This window comes from Labrus bergylta, chromosome 1, assembly GCF_963930695.1.
Source record: "Labrus bergylta chromosome 1, fLabBer1.1, whole genome shotgun sequence".
Lineage (NCBI taxonomy): Eukaryota > Metazoa > Chordata > Actinopteri > Labriformes > Labridae > Labrus > Labrus bergylta.
Window position 1 is genome coordinate 36115933 of NC_089195.1, and position 7542 is coordinate 36123474.

General features: G+C 40.9%; 1 long non-coding RNA gene across 1 annotated transcript in view; it reads left to right on the forward strand.

The window, feature by feature from the left end:
- Nucleotides 1-6745, forward strand: part of LOC136180483 (uncharacterized) — a 10245-nt gene extending 3500 nt beyond the window's left edge. Inside the window, exons 2-3 of the long non-coding RNA XR_010667126.1 lie at nucleotides 1-137; nucleotides 5264-6745. The exon at nucleotides 1-137 is cut by the window's left edge and continues 37 nt beyond it. This is a non-coding gene — a long non-coding RNA (uncharacterized lncRNA). The remainder of the gene's footprint in view (nucleotides 138-5263) is intronic.
- The last annotated feature ends 797 nt before the right edge of the window (nucleotides 6746-7542 follow it).

Here is a 7542-nt window from a genome sequence, read left to right on the forward strand (position 1 = left end):
TCTCTGACCTCAGCTCTGAAGTCCAACCCCTCCCATCTCAGAGAGCTGGACCTGAGTAACAACACTCTGCAGGATTCAGGAGTGAAGCTGCTGAGTGACCTTCAGAAGAACCCAGACTACAAACTGGAGACTCTGTTGTGAGTACAGGGTTGGGTTTAGTCCATCCTGGTCTTTACAGGGTTTCACTAAACACAGTTCAGGATTCGTACAGTCATTAAAAACCTTGAAATGTTTTTGAATTTGAAAATACAATATTTCCAGTCACAAAGCAGATGCATGGAGTGCTGCATGGGTGTTTTAAATTATTTTGGTAATTAGTTCCTCTGCTGCTCTTCCGTGCGGGGATCCAACTTAGAAGTTTTTGAAGAAGTCTGAGGCACTCAGAGGGTTCAGCATAAAAAGCCTTTAATTCATCAGGGCTACAGATTCATAAAAACATGCCAACATGTTTCAGCCATACAGGCCTTCATCAGGGCAGGTACAAAATGGCAGCCAAGCTACTTCCTTTAACGCTTTACAGCCAGTCACATGATCAGTAGTAGTCACATGGTTTAGTTAAAAGGTTACACATTTAAACAAAGAAAGTTAATCATCAAAATGTAAACATCATACCAAGGCAGATGAGAACTACAATTTAGAAGTGACTAAATATACAAACAAATTACTACAAAAGTGATGAAAAAAACAAAACAATACAGCAAGAGCAAAGGAGAAAAGTCCAGGGGGCTCATCTATCAACAGTGTGTGAGCACGGATCTGTGAGTAATGAGTGTGTAAGAACATTCCCACGCAAAGAGTGGAATTTATCAACTTGTTCTTTTACTTAGAAATGTGTGTAAATATAAGCAGAGCTCTGAGCATGCTCACACACAGAATCTAGAGGTAGAACATTGAAACTACAAATAAAAAGCACCACGAGTGTCACAGCACGCCAGAATCCATCTCAACCTAGATGCATGTTCCCAGTTTTTTTAATTCAAAACACAAAATAAGTGATTTTGTGTGGTTTGAAACAGACCCGTTGCCTAATTGGTGTGAAAACCTTAAAAAGTCGTCTGTGACAGGCGTTACATTGAAATGTTACATCATGGCTGGTTTTGCATTATTAGATGATTTGGTGAAGCGTGCGCTCTGCAGTAAGTTCAAAAGAGCGCACTGATCCGTTTGGTCCAGCTTGTTCTGTTGGGAGAGCGTCACTGTTTGATTAATCCCCCAGAGAGAGCTGTGCCCCCGACCACGCTGTAAATGTTCAAGGGTGAAATTGTGGAGCAGATACTTCTGGCTTTTGTGCCGTGATGCGTTGTTATTAATCATTTATCTGGGTCACTTAGCGCGAGAGTTACTAACCTTATTTTATCTCTTTATTTATTTATTTATCTCTTTATTTATTTCCCTTTTTTATTCAACCTCTTCCACTTCCATTCCTGTTGTTATGAAGCTCCTTTTCTTTGCTCTCGTAGTCATTATTCCGGCTAGGTAAATATATTCAGGTGGTTTTTAAAGAGGTGTGTTGTTACCATAAATGGTTCATTGGAGGCGTTTCTGAATGTAAATGTCCCCGAACGTGTGCGAGCCTGCAGGTTAAGAACATGGGATTTATCAACACTGATTACCTACCGATGTTCTTAACCAGCAGGCTCGTGCACGTTCTCCTAATTTATGTGGAAGTGGAGTTAAAACTCAGAACATCAGCATTACAGTAATGCTCATTAATCTCTCTCTCATTTCTAGCATCTTAATTGGGGAAAAAAAAGGAATTTCTCCTCTCGACATCCCAATGAAATGCATATTTCTGTTTGATTTCATCCCCGATTGTACAGCCCATTAGCATTCCCTCAGACTTATTTATATTTCATGTGTACCCTGAAATGACTCTTTAATTACCTTCATTAGTACTTCACCTGACTGTTCAGGCTTATAGAAATAAATTCAGATATCATCAGCATACATCACCAATTTGTGATTTTCTCCTGCTATAGATATGCCTTTTATTTTTTGTTCTACCTTCATATATTCAGCCAGCGGTTCAATAGATAGTACGAACATCAATGGTGACAATGGATCCCCTCGTCTGGTAACTTTTGACATCTTAAAAATACATTTACATTACTCCATTAACTCTAACTCTGGCATTAGGCTGCTTGTTCATAGCTTTCAACCAGCTTATAAAGTTGGTGTGAAGTCCAAATTGACTTTGGGTTTCAAACAGACAGGCTGGTTGTTAATCTTCATGTCAAACACTTTTTGAATTCCAGCTCATCACAGACCGACTCTTTACAAACTGACAGATGTTTACAGACACTTAAATGTCTGCTGTGTCTGTTTAGAGTCTTTTTAATGTCCGTCTTTTCTCCCTTATTAAACTCTGCTAATGTTGAGAAGTTTCACTGAAGTCTGATCCAGTCAATTAGTGATATTTGATAAGGGGGCGTGTCTGTCCGTAAAAAGACTTCCTGGAAGGCTGGTCTCAAGTTTCCTCGATCCTCTGTGCTGAAAATAAGAGACCTGAGACGTCCATCAACATGGCGGCACAGAACGACTTCCGGTTCAAGCGACGAAAAATAAGAGACATGAGGAGTAGCCATTCAGATTGAGAGCAGTTAGACATTCTTCATCAAACTGATTAGAGCAAAGTTCATGTTTGTTATTTTTCTGTTATTTGAAGTCAGAATAAATTCAGTTTAATGATCTCTGAAATATGATGTGAAGTTCTGTTAACTCTGCACCAAACAAAGAAATGTTCTTCAGAGGGACACTTTTTCATTTCCCTGTGAGGACACTTGAGATAAATCACTTGAACCTTTACATCAGTAAACGTTGAATCAGCACTTCCTCTTTCCCCTGAGTGTGTTTAGGTCTTAACATGACCTGTGCTCAGGTGTGTTGGTGGGGCGTTGCTGTCTCAGGGGGCAGAAAGCAGCTGCACCATGGACCAACAAAAACCTGCTCTAAAGTCATGGTGCAGTATTTCCATGCTATTTAAAGGCTCCATTAGTAAGATGGTGAGATGCACAGACACAGACAGGTTCACATTGTTCTTCCACAAGGCTCGTAACACACACAGGGACAGATTACACACAGCACACCTGTGAGACACTGCAGTTCATCCAGGTGGAAATAACTCTTTAAGGTGTGTTTAATGTCTGCTGTTATTTCTGTCCCAAAAGGCAGAGAAAATCAGAAACTGCTGCTGCTAGATTTAAACACAGTTTACATGAATCAACAGTAAACACATCACTCAACTGTCTGTGACATGATGATGCCTTCAAGGACTCTCAGTAAACACGTCACTCAACTGTCTGTGACATGATGATGATCCCTTCAAGGACTCTCAGTAAACACATCACTCAACTGTCTGTGACATGATGATGCCTTCAAGGACTCTCTGTAAACACATCACTCAACTGTCTGTGACATGATGATGCCTTCAAGGACTCTCAGTAAACACATCACTCAACTGTCTGTGACATGATGATGCCTTCAAGGACTCTCAGTAAACACATCACTCAACTGTCTGTGACGTGATGACGCCTTCAAGGACTCTCAGTAAACACATCACTCAACTGTCTGTGACATGATGACGCCTTCAAGGACTCTCGGTAAACACATCACTCAACTGTCTGTGACATGATGATGCCTTCAAGGACTCTCAGTAAACACATCACTCAACTGTCTGTGACATGATGATGATGCCTTCAAGGACTCTCAGTAAACACGTCACTCAACTGTCTGTGACATGATGATGATGCCTTCAAGGACTCTCAGTAAACACATCACTCAACTGTCTGTGACATGATGATGCCTTCAAGGACTCTCAGTAAACACATCACTCAACTGTCTGTGACATGATGATGCCTTCAAGGACTCTCAGTAAACACATCACTCAACTGTCTGTGACGTGATGATGCCTTCAAGGACTCTCAGTAAACACATCACTCAACTGTCTGTGACATGATGACGCCTTCAAGGACTCTCGGTAAACACATCACTCAACTGTCTGTGACATGATGATGACGCCTTCAAGGACTCTCAGTAAACACATCACTCAACTGTCTGTGACATGATGATGACGCCTTCAAGGACTCTCAGTAAACACGTCACTCAACTGTCTGTGACATGATGATGACGCCTTCAAGGACTCTCGGTAAACACATCACTCAACTGTCTGTGACGTGATGATGCCTTCAAGGACTCTCAGTAAACACGTCACTCAACTGTCTCTGACATGATGATGACGCCTTCAAGGACTCTCGGTAAACACATCACTCAACTGTCTGTGACGTGATGACGCCTTCAAGGACTCTCAGTAAACACATCACTCAACTGTCTGTGACATGATGATGATGCCTTCAAGGACTCTCAGTAAACACATCACTCAACTGTCTGTGACATGATGATGATGCCTTCAAGGACTCTCGGTAAACACATCACTCAACTGTCTGTGACATGATGATGCCTTCAAGGACTCTCAGTAAACACATCACTCAACTGTCTGTGACATGATGATGATGCCTTCAAGGACTCTCAGTAAACACATCACTCAACTGTCTGTGACGCGATGATGCCTTCAAGGACTCTCGGTAAACACATCACTCAACCGTCTGTGACGCGATGATGATGCCTTCAAGGACTCTCGGTAAACACGTCACTCAACCGTCTGTGACATCATGATGATGCCTTCAAGGACTCTCGGTAAACACGTCACTCAACCGTCTGTGACATCATGATGATGCCTTCAAGGACTCTCGGTAAACACATCACTCAACTGTCTGTGACATGATGATGATGCCTTCAAGGACTCTCAGTAAACACGTCACTCAACCGCCTGTGACGCGATGATGATGCCTTCAAGGACTCTCGGTAAACACGTCACTCAACCGTCTGTGACATCATGATGATGCCTTCAAGGACTCTCGGTAAACACGTCACTCAACCGTCTGTGACATCATGATGATGCCTTCAAGGACTCTCGGTAAACACGTCACTCAACCGTCTGTGACACGATGATGCCTTCAAGGACTCTCTGTCCCTTTCAGCTTCAAGTCACCAACACGAGTGACCACGAGAGCTGAAAGGTGGCGTGCTACTTTCCACGCCCACTTCACTTCTGAGCAGGACTGAAGTCCCTGCTGCTCTTCATACTGGATGTTCTGTATCACTGATAATCAGAATAATCATGATAACGATGATATTATATGATCAGAATAATCATGAAGTCTCTCTCAGAGTCTAATCTCTCATTTATCTCTTTTTATATCAACAGCTGGAGGTGAGTCTTTAAAGAGAGGATCCTGCTGATCACAGAGCTGGAAGCAGCAGCTGGTGTGTTGGTGAGTCTTTAACTGGGCTGTGTTACTGGGAGACTGACGGACCAATCACAGCGCAGATGACTCTCAGTGCTGCAGTCTGAGCTGCTCTGAGATCAGCTCCACCGTCACACACAGGACCATGACCTCGGACATTTTTCTATTCTCATATTCTGAATTTAAACTGCTTCATGACTCAACGACCGAAGATGAACTCTTTGATTTGGATATAAATGTTTCTGTTGCAGCGCCACCCTGTGGACATGTGTAGTGGTGCAGGTTATTCATTGACTCATATTCACAGATAACAGTAGAAGTTGATTCCAGCTGTGCAAGTTAAAGTGTGAAGTTCTGCTTTTAACCACGAGTCGTTGGTCGTCTGATAATAAATCAGTCGTCTCTTTGTTGGATCAAAACAAAGAGGAGGCTTCACTGAGTTTTTAAAAGAACTACAAACAGGATGTCTGGATCCAGGTGCAGAGTCAGCACCTGAATATTTGATGTAATATGAGATGATATAAAAAGAGCTGAATAACATGCAGACTCAATCATTGATATTCATTCATCATGTCAGGGTAACAACGGACACGTTATCAAACTATCTTTATTTTGAACTTCTGATGTTTATTACACTTTGATGTTTGAACCTTCTGTTTTTATTATTATTATAATAGAAATAAATTCAATCTGTGGAGGGTTTTATTTGAATAATAATTCATGTTTAGGTTCTGTTGCTGCTATCACTGCTTTCTGCCAGCAGGTGTCACTGTTTCCACAGTTTTCTCCCAGACTGATCGATCTGAAGAGATTATTTCTGTGTCAGGAAACACAAAGAAAGATAGATGATGCCAGCCCTTTTATTTGTTCTTATGTTTTTATATTTCATGTTCAAGTTTAATGTCTCTTTTTGTAATCACTGCCCCCTAGTGGACAGGAGTGTGGAGCGATTCAAAGACAGAAAAAGAATCTTTGACTGGACTTCTGTAATGAAGTGAAGTGTGAAGGAAGTTGAGCTTTCTTTGAGTCTCTCTGTAGTTTGTAACTGAATACTTGGACTCTTCTTCACTTTAGAGGGAACATGTTCTCCTCCACATTTCTTCCTCGTCTGATCTAATTAACCCCGTGTTTTAAGATGGGCTGGTGTTTCTGCTCTTGGTGTAAAGCCAGACACAGTGATCTTTCTGTCATGTTGTTCATGTGTGTTACTCTTGATAATTCACTCAAATAATGTCTCTATATTCTACAAGTGATTTACTTTTTAAATAACTGACACCATGTCAACACAAAGTTTCACTGCTTCCAATCCGCCTCTTATACGACGGCCATGTTGCATTAAATAACATCAACCACTTCTGTTTATTAAATATCACAGTCTGGATTTTATTAAGGCTGTACATTAATCTTCTTTGAAATTAAACTTCATTTGACTCAAACATGAAGTTGGTGTTATTTTCTGATGTTTATGTTTTTGTCCTCTTGACTCGTTTGTTTTCAGATGTTCATCAGGCTCCAGGTCCCATCGAGGAAAAGTTCATTCCTCATGATTTAATTCATGAAGCCGACCTGAAGTTTTTGATGACACAGTAAATATAGACTTTAGTTCAGTATATAATTCATATCATTATTTTAGTTTCATTGTGGACAAAAAAAAAGCAGATTGGAGCATATTCCAGACAGACACAGCATGTCCCGGTTACCATAGTAACAGTCCCTGTAACCATAGATACTTTATTGATACCGAGGGAAATTCTATAATTACTAAAGTTACAGTGACAGACTGTTACCATGGTAACATGAACAGTGGTTTACTAAGGGTACAGTGAGTTACTATATGGGTTACTATGTAACTCACTGTCCCTGTAGGCTAACCTTAATAACACACTTTCTGTCTATCTGTAACCATAGTAACTCACTGTACAATATCATCTAGTTTTTTAATAAAGACGTTTTTTACATCTTGTTTCTGATAATAAAAACATGTTTTGAACAAAATAAATCCACAGAAAGAGGAACAAAAGGCTGCCGCACCTCCACCGTCGGTAGGATACTTTATAGTGTGACACACAGCGGAAGTAAACAGCGCGAGCACCAGTTCTGAACGCAGCGGAACGGACACATTTCGACGTTGCGCCAACTTCTAAATACAAACGGAAGCGAAACACATAACATTTAACCACAAGTGTATTTAACCTACTGTTTCTTTGAGTATCTCTCTGTTTCACGATGATATACCGTA